Source organism: Scyliorhinus torazame, chromosome 3 (genome assembly GCF_047496885.1).
Source record: "Scyliorhinus torazame isolate Kashiwa2021f chromosome 3, sScyTor2.1, whole genome shotgun sequence".
Lineage (NCBI taxonomy): Eukaryota > Metazoa > Chordata > Chondrichthyes > Carcharhiniformes > Scyliorhinidae > Scyliorhinus > Scyliorhinus torazame.
Genome location: NC_092709.1, coordinates 104,244,178 through 104,257,083, shown reverse-complemented (window position 1 = coordinate 104,257,083; position 12,906 = coordinate 104,244,178). Strand labels below are relative to the sequence as shown.

The 12,906-nt window shown below is 50.0% G+C and overlaps 1 protein-coding gene across 1 annotated transcript in view; it reads right to left on the bottom strand.

Moving 5' to 3' along the window:
- LOC140409391 (uncharacterized) overlaps positions 1-12,646 on the bottom strand; it is a 466,596-nt gene extending 453,950 nt beyond the window's left edge. The window contains exon 1 of the mRNA XM_072497839.1: positions 12,582-12,646. The gene's annotated coding sequence lies outside the window, so the exon portion shown is untranslated. The remainder of the gene's footprint in view (positions 1-12,581) is intronic.
- Positions 12,647-12,906: the final 260 nt, after the last annotated feature.

The window sequence follows — 12,906 nt, the reverse complement described above, 5'->3', positions numbered from 1 at the left end:
ACTGGCTTGGCCCTAATTGCTGGGTTTATCTCTACGCCCTTTTTTGAACAATGGTGTAACATTTACAACTCTCCAGTTCTCTGTAACCAGCCTGTCGAAACAAGACTGGAAAATTATAGCCAGTGCAACTGCAATTTCCACTCTCCATTTTTCCCTGTGTCCTTGGATGCACCCCAACCTGCAAGAATGCCAGGAGGCAGCAGTTTGAGAGACCGCAGAGACACCAAAAAATGGCGGCAAGGGACAGGAGCAGCGAGTAAGCGGATCAGCAGACCCACGAGGCCAGGGGTCCTTGTCCACTCCCAAGAGAGGAAGACCAACGACCTGAAAGATGAGCCCCCTCCCATCCGCGGCCAAGCGATTGGAGCTGAGGGAGATGAGGGACACTATTAAGGCTGAAATAAAGGCCCTCGACAGTATGGGAAAGAGATTGGAGGCCCAGGGCAGCACGATAAAGCTGGAGAAAGCCTCGACGGACCAGAGTGACTGAATCGCCGCCCAGGAGGCCGAAATTAAGAGGTTGGTGGCGACTGGGGGAGCCTGAAAGAGAAGGTGGAGGACGAAGAAAATAGGTCGAGACAACAAAATATTAGAATTGTGGGCCGGCCAGAAGGAATCGAGGGCAAGGTCCTGGATATGTGGCCCAAATACTGGCTAACCTAATGGGGGGAGAGACAGCTTCCCCAAGCCGCTGGAGATTGACAAACTCACAGGTCACTCTGGCCGAAGTCCAAGGCAGGGGAGCAGCCGAGAGCGGTCATAGCCAAGCTCCACAGCTACCAGGACCGCAGAGAGGATCCTTCGCTGGGCCAGACAAACGAAGGCTTACAGCTGGGAGGGACAAAAAAAATCAATGTCTATCAGTGCATTGGGGCAGACCTTTAAACGCAGGGCGGAATTTAATAGGGGGAAGTCGGCCCTACACAAGAACAATATTAAATTTGGGATGTTGTACCCAGGCAGGCTCTGGGTAATATACCAGGGCAAGGAACATTAATCCGCAGCCCCTGCAGATGCAGATAAGTTTATCCAAAAAAAACGGACTTGACAACAAAGGAGATAGCGATAAGGGAGACACAGCACAGAGGAGGCAGAGAAAAACCAATGGACAATTTGCGTGGGACTGCATCGCCTCATTATGAACAGGGGAGCCAGTTTGCAGAAAGGAGAGAGCGACAAGGAGATAGAGGGGACACTAACATAACATGCGTAGGAGGGGCTCAGACCCATCCCAGGAAGGGGGCCACCACACTAGTTCGCGCCAGGAGGCATGAGTGAGACGGGGGGGGGGGGGCCGCAGTGCATCTCCCACCAGAGGGAGAGCACTTGGCAAAGGAGGCTGGGCACAACACCAAGAGGGGGGAAAGCAGAGGGGTAAACAGGAGGGACGGAATGGGAGGGGGGTAACAAATCCGCAGGGGGCACAAAAAAGCAAAGTGGGGAGGAAGGGCTCTCGACTGGCTTCAACAGCATAAGGTTGGAAACGTGGCACCACAATTTGGAGGGTCCCTGAACAGAGGGAAGCCCCAGACTGCAGGGGCTCACTCACATGGCATACACAGAGTTGGCAGTTGTGTTGGGTGCCCCTGGACAAAGGGAAACCCCGGAGGGCAGGGGCACATCTACAAGGCAAGTACAGTTGATTCCACGAGAGAGGGGGACAAAAGCCCACCATCAGAATGGACGGCCCAGTGAAGAGGTCCAGAGTTTCCATCAACCTAAAAGGTATGAAAGCTGACATAGTCTTTCTTCAAGAGACACACCTGAGGGAGAAGGACCGACTGTGGGTAAGGAAGGGATGAGTGGGACAGATGTACCATTCATGTTGCGAGACGAGAGCAGCGGGGGGGGGGTTGAGCGCAGCCATATTGAGAAGTAAGAGAACGACAAAGACAGTTACGGACTAAAGGGGGCTGTACATCGTGGTCAGCAGTTTCTTGGATGGGGTGCCAATGGTCCTGTCAACCTGTACACGCCCAACTGGGACAACACTGAGTTCAGCACGGTAGCATTGTGGGTAGCACAATTGCTTCACAGCTCCAGGGTCCCAGGTTCGATTCTGGCTTGGGTCACTGTCTGTGCGGAGTCTGCACATTCTCCCCGTGTGTGCGTGGGTTTCCTCCGGGTGCTCCGGTTTCCTCCCACAGTCCAAAGATGTGCAGGTTAGGTGGATTGGCCATGATAAATTGCTCTTAGTGTCCAAAATTGCCCTTAGTGTTGGGTGGGGTTACTGGGTTATGGGGATAGGGTGGAGGTGTGGACCTTGGGTAGGGTGCTCTTTCCAAGAGCCGGTACAGACTCGATGGGCCGAATGGCCTCCTTCTGCACTGTAAATTCTATGATAATCTATGACAATCTATGATAAAGAAGATCGTGGCGGAAATCCCCGACCAGTCTGGTGGAAGAAGTTAAAAAGGACCTACAGAGGTGGAACACACTCCAACTCTCCCTAGCTGAAAGGGTGCAGACGATCAAGATGAACGTGTAGCCCAGATTTCTCTTCCTGTTCAGATCCATACCGATCTACATCCCCAAAGCCTTCTTCAACACGGTTGACAAAATGATCATGGTGTTTGTGTGTGTGTGTGTGTGTGTGGTGGTTGGGGGGGGGGGGGGGGGGGGGCAGGGAGAAGGGGGAGAAGAGAGGAGGAGGAGGAAGAACCAAGGATCCCCAAAAAGGTCCTCCAAAAAAGAAGAAACATGGGGGGCCTGGCCCTCCCAAATTTACAGTCCCAAACCTACTGGGCAGCCACGGCAGAAAGAGTGAGGGGACGGGTGAAAGAATGGGCGAGGATGGAGGAGAGCTCCTTTACTGGATCCTCTGTGCCCTCACCACAGCATCTCCCATCTCCACCAGCCAAACACTCAACAAGCCAAGTGTACTTGACCTTCTGGGGCATTCTCACTTTGCAGCATTGCAACGCAATCCTTTAACAATGCCCCACCCCAATCCCTATATCTCTCCTTCCTTTTCTATCTTTTCTGAACACCTTGTATCCAGGAATGGTTCTCACTCAGCATTCCACACTACTTGTACGACCACAGCCATCACTTAGCAACCAGGATGAGGACCAGCTGTCCTGAGCATATGTGCCCCAGCGTTACCTTTAAAATCCAACCTTTAAACCTCCTTGCTCCTCTGACCATAGAACCTCTCTATCTGCCCTCTCTGTCTCTTCGGTACTTATGTGCGTCACAACTCCTGACTCACTCCTTTCCCCCTGCAGAAAATTCTGCCTCGTCTCTATGATGTCCTTTAGCCTGGCATCAGCGGGGCAACACCATACGGGATTCATGATGATGGTTACAGAAATGCCCATCTGCCCCCTGACGATGGAACCTCCTACAACAACCACATTTCTACACTTCTCTGTTCCCGTCTGTACAGTCCCTTGGCCACCCATCCTAAAGACTCCTGTATATGCTGCCTTTTCGCAGAAGGGGGGGGGGAAAAACAGTAGAAATGAAGAAATAACTGGTCTTGTATACATTAAAATAGAACACCAGTAAAAACTGGCAAATAGGAATACTGGTCCAAACTGTTTTTCCCTTCTGGGTAGCCACCCACCATACAATCTTTCCTTTGTAATTCATTTTTTATGGGATGCGGGCTTCCCTGACTAGGCCAGCATTCATTGCCCATCACTAATTGCCTTTAAGAAGGTGGTGGTGGGCAGCCTTCTTGAAGCCCTGCAATCAATGTGGTACAGGTACTCTCACAGTGCTATTAGGGAGGGAGTTCCAGAATTTTGACACAGCGACAGTGAAGGAATAGCTATATATTTCCAAGTCAGGTGAGTAACTTGGAAGGGGAGCTTCCAGGTGGTGGAGTTCCCATGAATCTGCTGCCCTTGTCCATCTAGATGGCAGTGATCGTGGGTTTGGAAGGTGCTGCCCAAGGAGCTTTGGTGAGTCCCTGCAGTGCATGTTGCTTCGGTGATGGAGTGAGTGAATGTTTGTGGAAAGGGTGCCAATCAAGAGGGCTGCTTTGTCCTGGATGGTGTTGAGCTTCTGGAGTGTTGCTGGAGCTACACACATCCAAGCAAGTGGAGTATCCCATCACACTCCTGACTTGTGCCTTATCGGTAGAGAACCGGCTTCGGGGAGTCATGATGTGAGTTACTCGCTGCAGGAGTCCTAGACTCTGACCTGCTCTTGTAGCCACAGTATTTATATGGCTAATCCAGCTCAGTTTGTGTTCAACGGTAACCCTCAGAACGTTGACAGTGGGAGATTCAGTGATGGTCATGTCATTGAATGTCATGGGGCGATGGTTTGATCGTCTCTTATTGGACGTTGTGTGGCGCAAATGTTACTTGCCACTTGTCAGCCCAAGCCTGGATATTGTCTAAGTCTTGCTGCATTTACACATGGACTGCTTTAGTATCTAAGGAGTCACAAATGATGCTGAACATTGCACATCGCCACATCTGACCCTATGTTGGAAGGAGGATCATTGATGAAGCAGCTGAAAATGATTGCGCCCAGGACACTACCCTGAGGAACACCTGCAGGGATGCCCCGGGACTGAGATGACAGACCTCCAACCACCACAACTGTAGCCACCTGGGTTGGCCAAGTCCCAATTTAAAATGGTGAACAGCAAATGCTGAAGGGAAATTCAGCCAACACAGGCAGAAACCAGCAGGTGCTAGTTACTGTGTATTAAACTCTGCAAAAGCCCAGACAGCATCAATACAAGCAGCCATCTGCATAATAATGTAGCAGCCATCTACTTACTAATGAGCGATCCCCGGGAACAATCGCAACATTTGGGACAAACAAAGCTCAGCCAAACTCCCCGGCGCCAGCAGGAGCCAACACAAAAGAGGTTAAAGGACACCTCAAGTCCGCCCATCGATCAGGGAACCGCTCCAGTATTGGAGAAATCGAACCAAGCGATTGGAACGAAGTCCAATCACTTGGAACCAGGTACAGGGTCCGCCCCGAAAGGCGGGAAGCCCCTGGGGACTATAAAGTTAAGCCCCCAAGTTCAAATCGTTCTTCTTGACCAGGTCACTCAGCAACGCGAACCAACTTTGACCATGACCGGTGCAGCTGCCACCGATATCCAGTAAGTCTTAAGTCAACGCTCGCTACGAGTTAGGCGCTCCTAGCTACCAATCCGTACCAACTTCGAATCCCGCAGACTCAGAACCTGAACGAAAGGCCATTTGTTCCCCTGACCTGGTGGGCCAGTCCGAAGCTAAGTATAGGCCTGCTAGTCGTAGAAGTAGCTTAGACGTAGAATTTTTGCATGAGCAGCGATTACGGTGTATAATAAATGTGCTTTGATTTGAATCTTACTAATCGGTGTATTGAGTTATTGATCATTACTTGAACTTGAGCCTCGTGGCGACTCGAGAGCAAAGGTCATAAAACAGAGCCAATTGAACCAACCAAAGGTTAGCAACATATTACTGGCGACATCCTGACGGGACCCGAACTAGAAGTGGCTTAATCACTCCGGGGAAACCCAAAAATTTGAATTAGAGATCCAATTGGGAACAGAAAACCACAAGTGTTCAAGCAGTTCTGATCAATCCTCATAATTCGGAAGTGTGTTAAATGCATGCGTAACTAACAGGGCTATAAGGTAAACTGATAGATTTTTTGTTGCGACAAAACTGTTGGGAGTTTGTATTTCGGAAATTAGCGAAAACCGTACCCGTATTTACAGCACCGCCTTAGTCCGGCTGTTCCAAATTTAAAAGAAGCATTCAGATAAGAAAGATGGCAATGCAGGCAATGCAACGCCTCATGAACCCAGAAGAATTTGCGGTCGCAGCGACCAGCAGCAGTAGAGTAGGACAGTGTCCCGTATGGGAGGAAGAAATCAGGAAGTACCTCAAAGGGAAAGGATGGCCCCTTTGGAATGAATTCTGTAGCAATGAGGAAACAGGTCCCGGGAGTATAGGACATACTTGGTGGGAGAACCTGAGCGAGATTCACAAGAAGAGCTTAGGGAAAGCTCGCAAGCTAATGGCAATCGTGTCCTGCTTGGCACAATTGCAAGGCACAGAGGAGGTCGTTAGGACGCTCCGGAAAGAGATAGAAGGCATACATCGAATGAGCAAGGTCGATGTTAGGGAGGTAGAAAGAGAGAATGTAGAGTTAAGGAGGAAGTTGGCAGCAAAAGACGGAGAGGTGGATGATGCCAAGTGGGCACACCAGTCTTGTCTGGCGCATTTAGGCAGCTTCCAGTCCCAGTATGAAAAGGCCTAGCAGGACACGCAACGTGCTGTCCTGGTACGAGAAGAAACCGAGAAGCAAGTAGAAGCATTGCAGAGGCAGTGTAGTGACCTGAAGGCAGTGTTAAGAGCACTCCATGCTGCCACCACGGAACAAAGACAAAGCTCGTCAGGCCACGCTAAGTGCCGGAAGCAGATTGCAGAACTGCAATCTCTGCTTTCAGTCCAAAAAGGATTCCAGGAAACCTTTGGAGAAAAATTAGATGAGGAAGACGGCCCTGATTGGGAAGAATTAAATGAGACAGCGCAGAGATATGTTATGGGAACATGTGCGCAGGGAAAGCCCCAGAAGAGGAAAGCGCCTCAACCCCCCCCCCGAGCAGATAGTTCAGGCTCCAATGAACCCAGTCACTGCCCACCACACAGCCACATCGGACGATACGGAATTTCTGTACACCACCCCCTTAACAGTGACCCAATTACGGGACGCATGCGAGAAAATCACACCGTTCCTCCCACCTCAGACCCCCACCACTTCTTGCCAGAGTAAAGCAGCAGGCGACCATGTACGGCCTGGATGAGCGAGAGCATGTAAAGCTCACAGTTTTGAGTTTAGACCCTTCGGTCGTAGCAGCCCTTCCCGACCCACAGAATGTAGGAGGAGGCATCCTTGCAGAAATGCATACCGCGGTCCTAGACGCGATCGGGTATAAACGGGCTGACCACGTAGATGGCCTCAATAAATGCAGGCAAAAGAAAACCAAGCAGCCCACAGCGTTTGCTGGACGCCTGTGGATCCACTTTGCAGCAGTTTTTGGAGACTTGGACCGCGCCCATTTGTCCCCAGACAACATGGCCAAATGGACCCGCACCCTTATCTCCCATGCCACAGAAACAGGACAGAAATGTGCGCCAATTATGACCCCTCAGAGGAGGCTCATAATGAGAAATGGGTTGTAAAAAGATTGTCCCGCGCCTGGGAACAGTCTGTACAAAACAAACCCACAGTTAAAAACCACGAAGGAAAGCAGGCAGAAACAGACATACAAGCAGTTAAAACACACCAGAACCCTGCATGGGTAAATGAAAGCAAGAACAGCCCCCCACCAAAGTCACAGGAGTGTTACAACTGTGGCCATTTAGGACACTTTGCAAGAGAATGCAATGCCCCACGAAAGCCACAGAGAGCCCAGCAGACGGGCACTCTAAGTAAGAATAAGACAGAACCCATACATAGTGTGAGCACCCGTTCAGATCAGACGGACCTGGTGTTCGGGCTTCCCCAGTTGGGTCTGCGACACCCTTTGGGATAGGTCCGGACGACCGGTAGTCACAGCGAAAATACGGGGACAGCCCATCGAGTTTCTCTGAGACACAGGAGGGTCCCGTACAATAAATTCCTCCACCATGCTCCAAAAGGACACGTGGCCCACTACAGCCACCATCACCCTCAGTGGCTTTACAGGCCACTCACAGCAGGGACACATCACAGCCCCTGTACCCATTCAAATCGGCAACATCACCACCAAGCACCCCATAGTTTTAGTCGATCTGCCCCGCACAGCAGAACACATTTTGGGCATAGACTTTATGAATTCCCACAATCTATCCTTTGATCCAGTCAAACAGGGTGTCTGGAAAATGGCAAAATCTGCAAGAGCCCCCCAACGCTCACAATAGGGGAAAAAGCCAACAAAATTAGCGCAGTAGGCGAATTTTGGTTCAACCCGACGACAATTAGCACGGACAAGCAGGTTAGGGCAGTGTTACAAAAGAACAGGACAGCATTCGCGACCCACAAACACGACTGTGGCCGGATGACTGGTTCAGTACAAATCACAGGACCTGACCCTATAACCCCAAAACAGTATGGATTTCCCCAAGAGGCAGAGGGAGAAATCTCAAAGATAATCGACAGCTTATTAGAGCAGGGCATACTTAGATCAGTAGCCTCCACTAATAATGCCCCGATTTGGCCAATGAGAAAGCCCGATGGATCATGGCGGCTGACCATCGATTACCAGGAACTCAACAAAATCAACCCCGCAGCAGCCCCCACAGTAGCCACAAGTCCCAAGACCATGCTCAAGCAGGGACTCAATTCCCAATACTTTACGGTTTTGGATATCAGTAATGGATTCTGGTCCATTCCATTGGCAAAGGCGTGCCAGTACAAATTTGCCTTCACCTTTAAAGCACAGCAGTACACGTGGACATGCCTGCCACAAGGATTCCACAACTTCCCCTCCATTTTCCACCGACAGCTGGCAAATGGTTTAGCCAAATTTTCTCGCCCCAAATGTCTGGTCCAGTACGTAGACGACCTACTACTAGAGACAGACACCAAGGAAGAGCACATTGAGCTTCTGTCCGAACTCCTGGAACTCCTACAAGCAATTGGATGTAATGTTAACCCCAAAAAGGCCCAGATTCTGGAAAATAAGGTGATATATTTGGGCACAATTATCACACATGGTAAACGCAAGATCGAGCACAAAAGGATTGACTCGATTGCTAAATTGCCCCTTCCCCAGAACGTTTCAGCCCCCCGGTCGTTTTTAGGACTGGTTGGCTACTGCCGAAACCACATTGACGGTTTCGCCAGCAAGGCAGCACCCCTCTCAGACTTCCTAAAGAAAGGAGCCCCCTGGGAATGGCTTCTACAGCATACGGATGCTGTGGACTCGTTGAAACAAGCACTCATAGCAGCCCCCACACTACAAGTTCCAGACCCGCTTTCCCCCTATGCGCTAGAGGTAGCAAGCACAGACCGCACCCTTTTGGCCATGCTCCTTCAGGAGCGGCACAAACAGTTAAGGCCCATGGCTTATGCCTCCAGAGTTTTAGATGCTGTGGAGCAGGGATTTTCAGCCTGTGAAAGGCACCTGCTCGCAGTTTTTTGGGCAGTATAGTATTTTTCGTACATAACCGGACTGAACCCCATCACAATCCTCACAGAACACACCCCCACCCAACTTTTACTGGACGGACGACTCAAGGACGGTACAGTTAGTCAGATCAGAGCAGCCAGATGGACCCTTCTTTTGCAGGGACGGGACATCACTGTTAAAAGGACAAAGACCCACACTTTTTTAGCCGACAACCTACAGTACCCCGGAACCCCCCATAAATGTGAAATTTCCTCTCCACACCACAACACAGGCCCCTTTATTGGTAAAACACCCCCCAGAAAGATAGGTAGTTCACCCCAGAGCTCCAAGCACACAGACACGTGCGAACCCATAAAGATATATGTGGATGGATCTTCCACAATATTAGAAGGGAAGCGCATAATAGGATGCGGTATTTATGTCAAGGACGCGCAGGGACGCGCCCTAGAGGAAATAGCAATAAAACTTCCAGGACACTTAGGCGCGCAAGCAGCAGAACTTGCGGCCATTGCATACATAGTGGAACACCCAGATTCCTTCCCCAGCTCAGCAGACATATATTCGGACAGCCTCCATGTCAGCAGATTATTGCTATGTGAATGTTGCTTGATAGCACTATTGATGATCCCTTCCATCACTTTATTGCTCCGAAAGTAGGTGGACAGGGTGGTAATTGGCAGGGTGAGTTTTGTCCTAGTTTTGCAAGTACAGGACATCAGTGGGCAATTGTCCACATTGCCAGGTAGATGCCAGCTTGGCTAGTGGTTTGGCAAGTTCTGGAGCACAAGTCTTCAGTACTATTGTCAGAATATTGTCAGGGCCCCATAGCCTTTGCAGTATCCAGTGCCTTCAGCCGTACCTTGATATTGGGGTGAATCAAATTGGCTGAAGACTGGCATCAGTGATGCTGGTGACCTCTGGAGGAGACAGAGATGGATCATCCACTTGGCACTTCTGGCTGAAGATTGTTGCAAATGCTTCAGCCTTGTCACAGATGTGCTGGGCTCCTCCATCATTGAGGATGGTGATATTTGTGAAGCCTCTCCTCCAGTGAGCTGTTTAATTGTCCCTCACCATTCACGACAGATGTGGCAGGACTGCAAAGCTTATGTTGTTTGGCACACAATTAGTCCCAAGGTGTATCTTCCCCAGGTTGATACCTCATTTTTCATTATGCCTGATTCTGCTCCTAGCATGCCCTCCTACACTCTTCATGCCCTGGCTTGGGGGATATACCAGGCCATGAGGTTACAGATTGTGGTCGAGTTCAATTCTGCTGCTGATGGCAGCCCACAGCACCTCATGGATGCCCAGCCTGGAGTTGCTAAATCTGTTCTGAATCTATCCCATTTAGCATAATGGTAGTGCAACACAACACGATGGACGGTATCCTCAATGTGAAGACGGGATCTGGCTGCACAAGGAATGTTCGATGGTCACTCCTACCGATACTGTCATGGACAGATGCCTCTTCAGAAGGCAGGTTGGTGAGGATGAGGTCTAGAATGTCTTTCCCTCTTGTTGGCTCCCTCACCATCTGTCACAGTTATGTCCTTTAGGACTTGGTCAGCTTGGTCAGTAGTGGTGCTACTGAGCCACTCTTGGTGATGACATTGAAGTCTCCACCCAGAGTACATTCTGTGCCCTTGCCACTCTCAGTGCTTCCTCCAACATACTGATTCAACCGCGGAGGGTGGACGGTACATGGTAATCAGTAGGCGGTTTCCTTGCCAATATTTGACATGAAACCATGAGACTTCATGGGGTCCAGAGTTGATGTTGAAGACTCCCAGGGCAACTCCCTCCCGACTGCATACCATTGTGCTGTCCTCTGCAGGACATACCCCGGGATGGTGATAGTGATGTCTGGGACATTATCTGTAAAGTATGATTCTGTCAGTATGACTATGTCAGGCTGCTGCTTGACTAGTCTGTGAGACAGCTCCCCAAATTTTGGCACAAGCCCCAAAATGTCAGCAAGGAGATCTTTGCAGGGTCGACAGGACTGGGTCTGCTGTCGTTGTTTCCTGTTCCTAGGTCGATGCAGGGTGGTCCGTCTCGATTTATTTCCTTTTTATTAGCTTTGTAGCGGTTTGATACAACCGAGTGACTTGCTAGAAGCCATTTCAGAGTGCATTTCAGAGTCAACCACATTACTATGGATTTGGAGTCATATGTAGGATGACAGATTTCCTTCCTTCCGTTAATGAACCCACTTTTTACGACAATGGTTTCATGGTCATCTTGGATTCAATTTCCACCATCTGCCATTGCCAGGTTCAAACCCAGGTTCCCAGAGTGCTCCCCTGGGTCTCTGGATCACCCAGTCTAGTGACAATACCACTACTACCTCCCCAATCCTGAACTCTTATTGCCTGTGGGGTGGCCATCACCTGGAATGTAACATCCAGAAAACATTCATCCTTCCCGAGGTTCTATAGTGGCTTCACCTGCCGCTCAAACTGGGAAATCCTGAGCTTGAAATCAAGCACTGGAAACACTTCCCACAATTCAGTTATGCAAAAATTCATCACTCACATCTGCTGGACGAAACTCTGATTAAAATTTTATGATCCCATTTTCAACTGCTCTAATAAAACTTCACCAGTTGATCGCTCTTCGATATATCACAGCACGTTTTAATATGTCATAGAATCATAGAATTTACAATGCAGAAGGAGGTCATTCAGTCCATCGAGACTGCACTGGCTCTTGGAAAGAGCGCCCTACTACTTCAGCCCACCCTATCCCCGTAACCCCACCTAACCTTTTTGGACACTAAGGGCAATTTATCATGGCCAATCCACCTAATCTGCACATTTTTGGACTATGGGAGAAAACCAGAGCACCCGGAAAAAACCCACACAGACACGGGGAGAACGTGCAGACTCCGCAGTGTCCCAAGCCAGGAGTCGAACCTGGGACCCTGGAGCTGTGAAGCAACTGTGCTAACCACTGTGCTACCCGTTTATTTTAATCAAATTCCATAACTGCCGAATTGCTGTCTCACAGCAAATTTTATCTTTTATCGAAATGAGTAAAGCACAGCTTGAAAACTAGCGCAATTTGCAGCTAGACTGGGGTGGGGCGGAGGGAGTGGGAAGCAGGATTGGTAAAGGGTGGAATTGCGATATTTTTACTCATTTCTTTCATGCACAGCACTTGTTTTCCACCCTTTTTGCAACCCTCTATTTTGTTCTCCCCTCACCACTTCCACCATTCTTGCTTTAAACTTGTCACATCGTTAGTTTCTTCGAGTCCTGATCAACACACCGACCTGACACTCTTGCTCTCTCACATCTGCTGCCTGACCTGCCGCCTATTTCCCGCATTTGCTGTTTTCACTTGCAAACAAATAATAGTTGGTCGCACCGTTGAAGTTTGGGCAGGTTCAGGATTTTAACTGAAAGGGAATTTGAATTTACCAGTTTGTTTTATAATATTCGGGTCAGCAGCAAAGCGGTTACCTGTTAGGTGCCGTGCAGACAGATGTACTCACCCGGTCGGTGGACAGAAGGACTGATTCCACGCAATCAACCTGATTTTGCAGCAGCCCCTTCCCTGGCCGGAGCCAGCCCGGACTGCGCGCGTGGAGCAGCATTTCCCACTCAGCGTTCCACACCGCGTGTGCGCTCACAGCCGTTACTTAGCAACCGGCGCCGCGATCAGCTGTCACCAGTACGTGTGCCCACTCCCGTCAATAATCCCCCCACCTCCTCCCATCCCCACATCCCCTCCCATCCCCACATCCCCTCCCCTTTCTCCCACCCACCCTCACAAATCCATCCAACCCCCACAGCCCCACCACATGCCCTCCCTCCCAT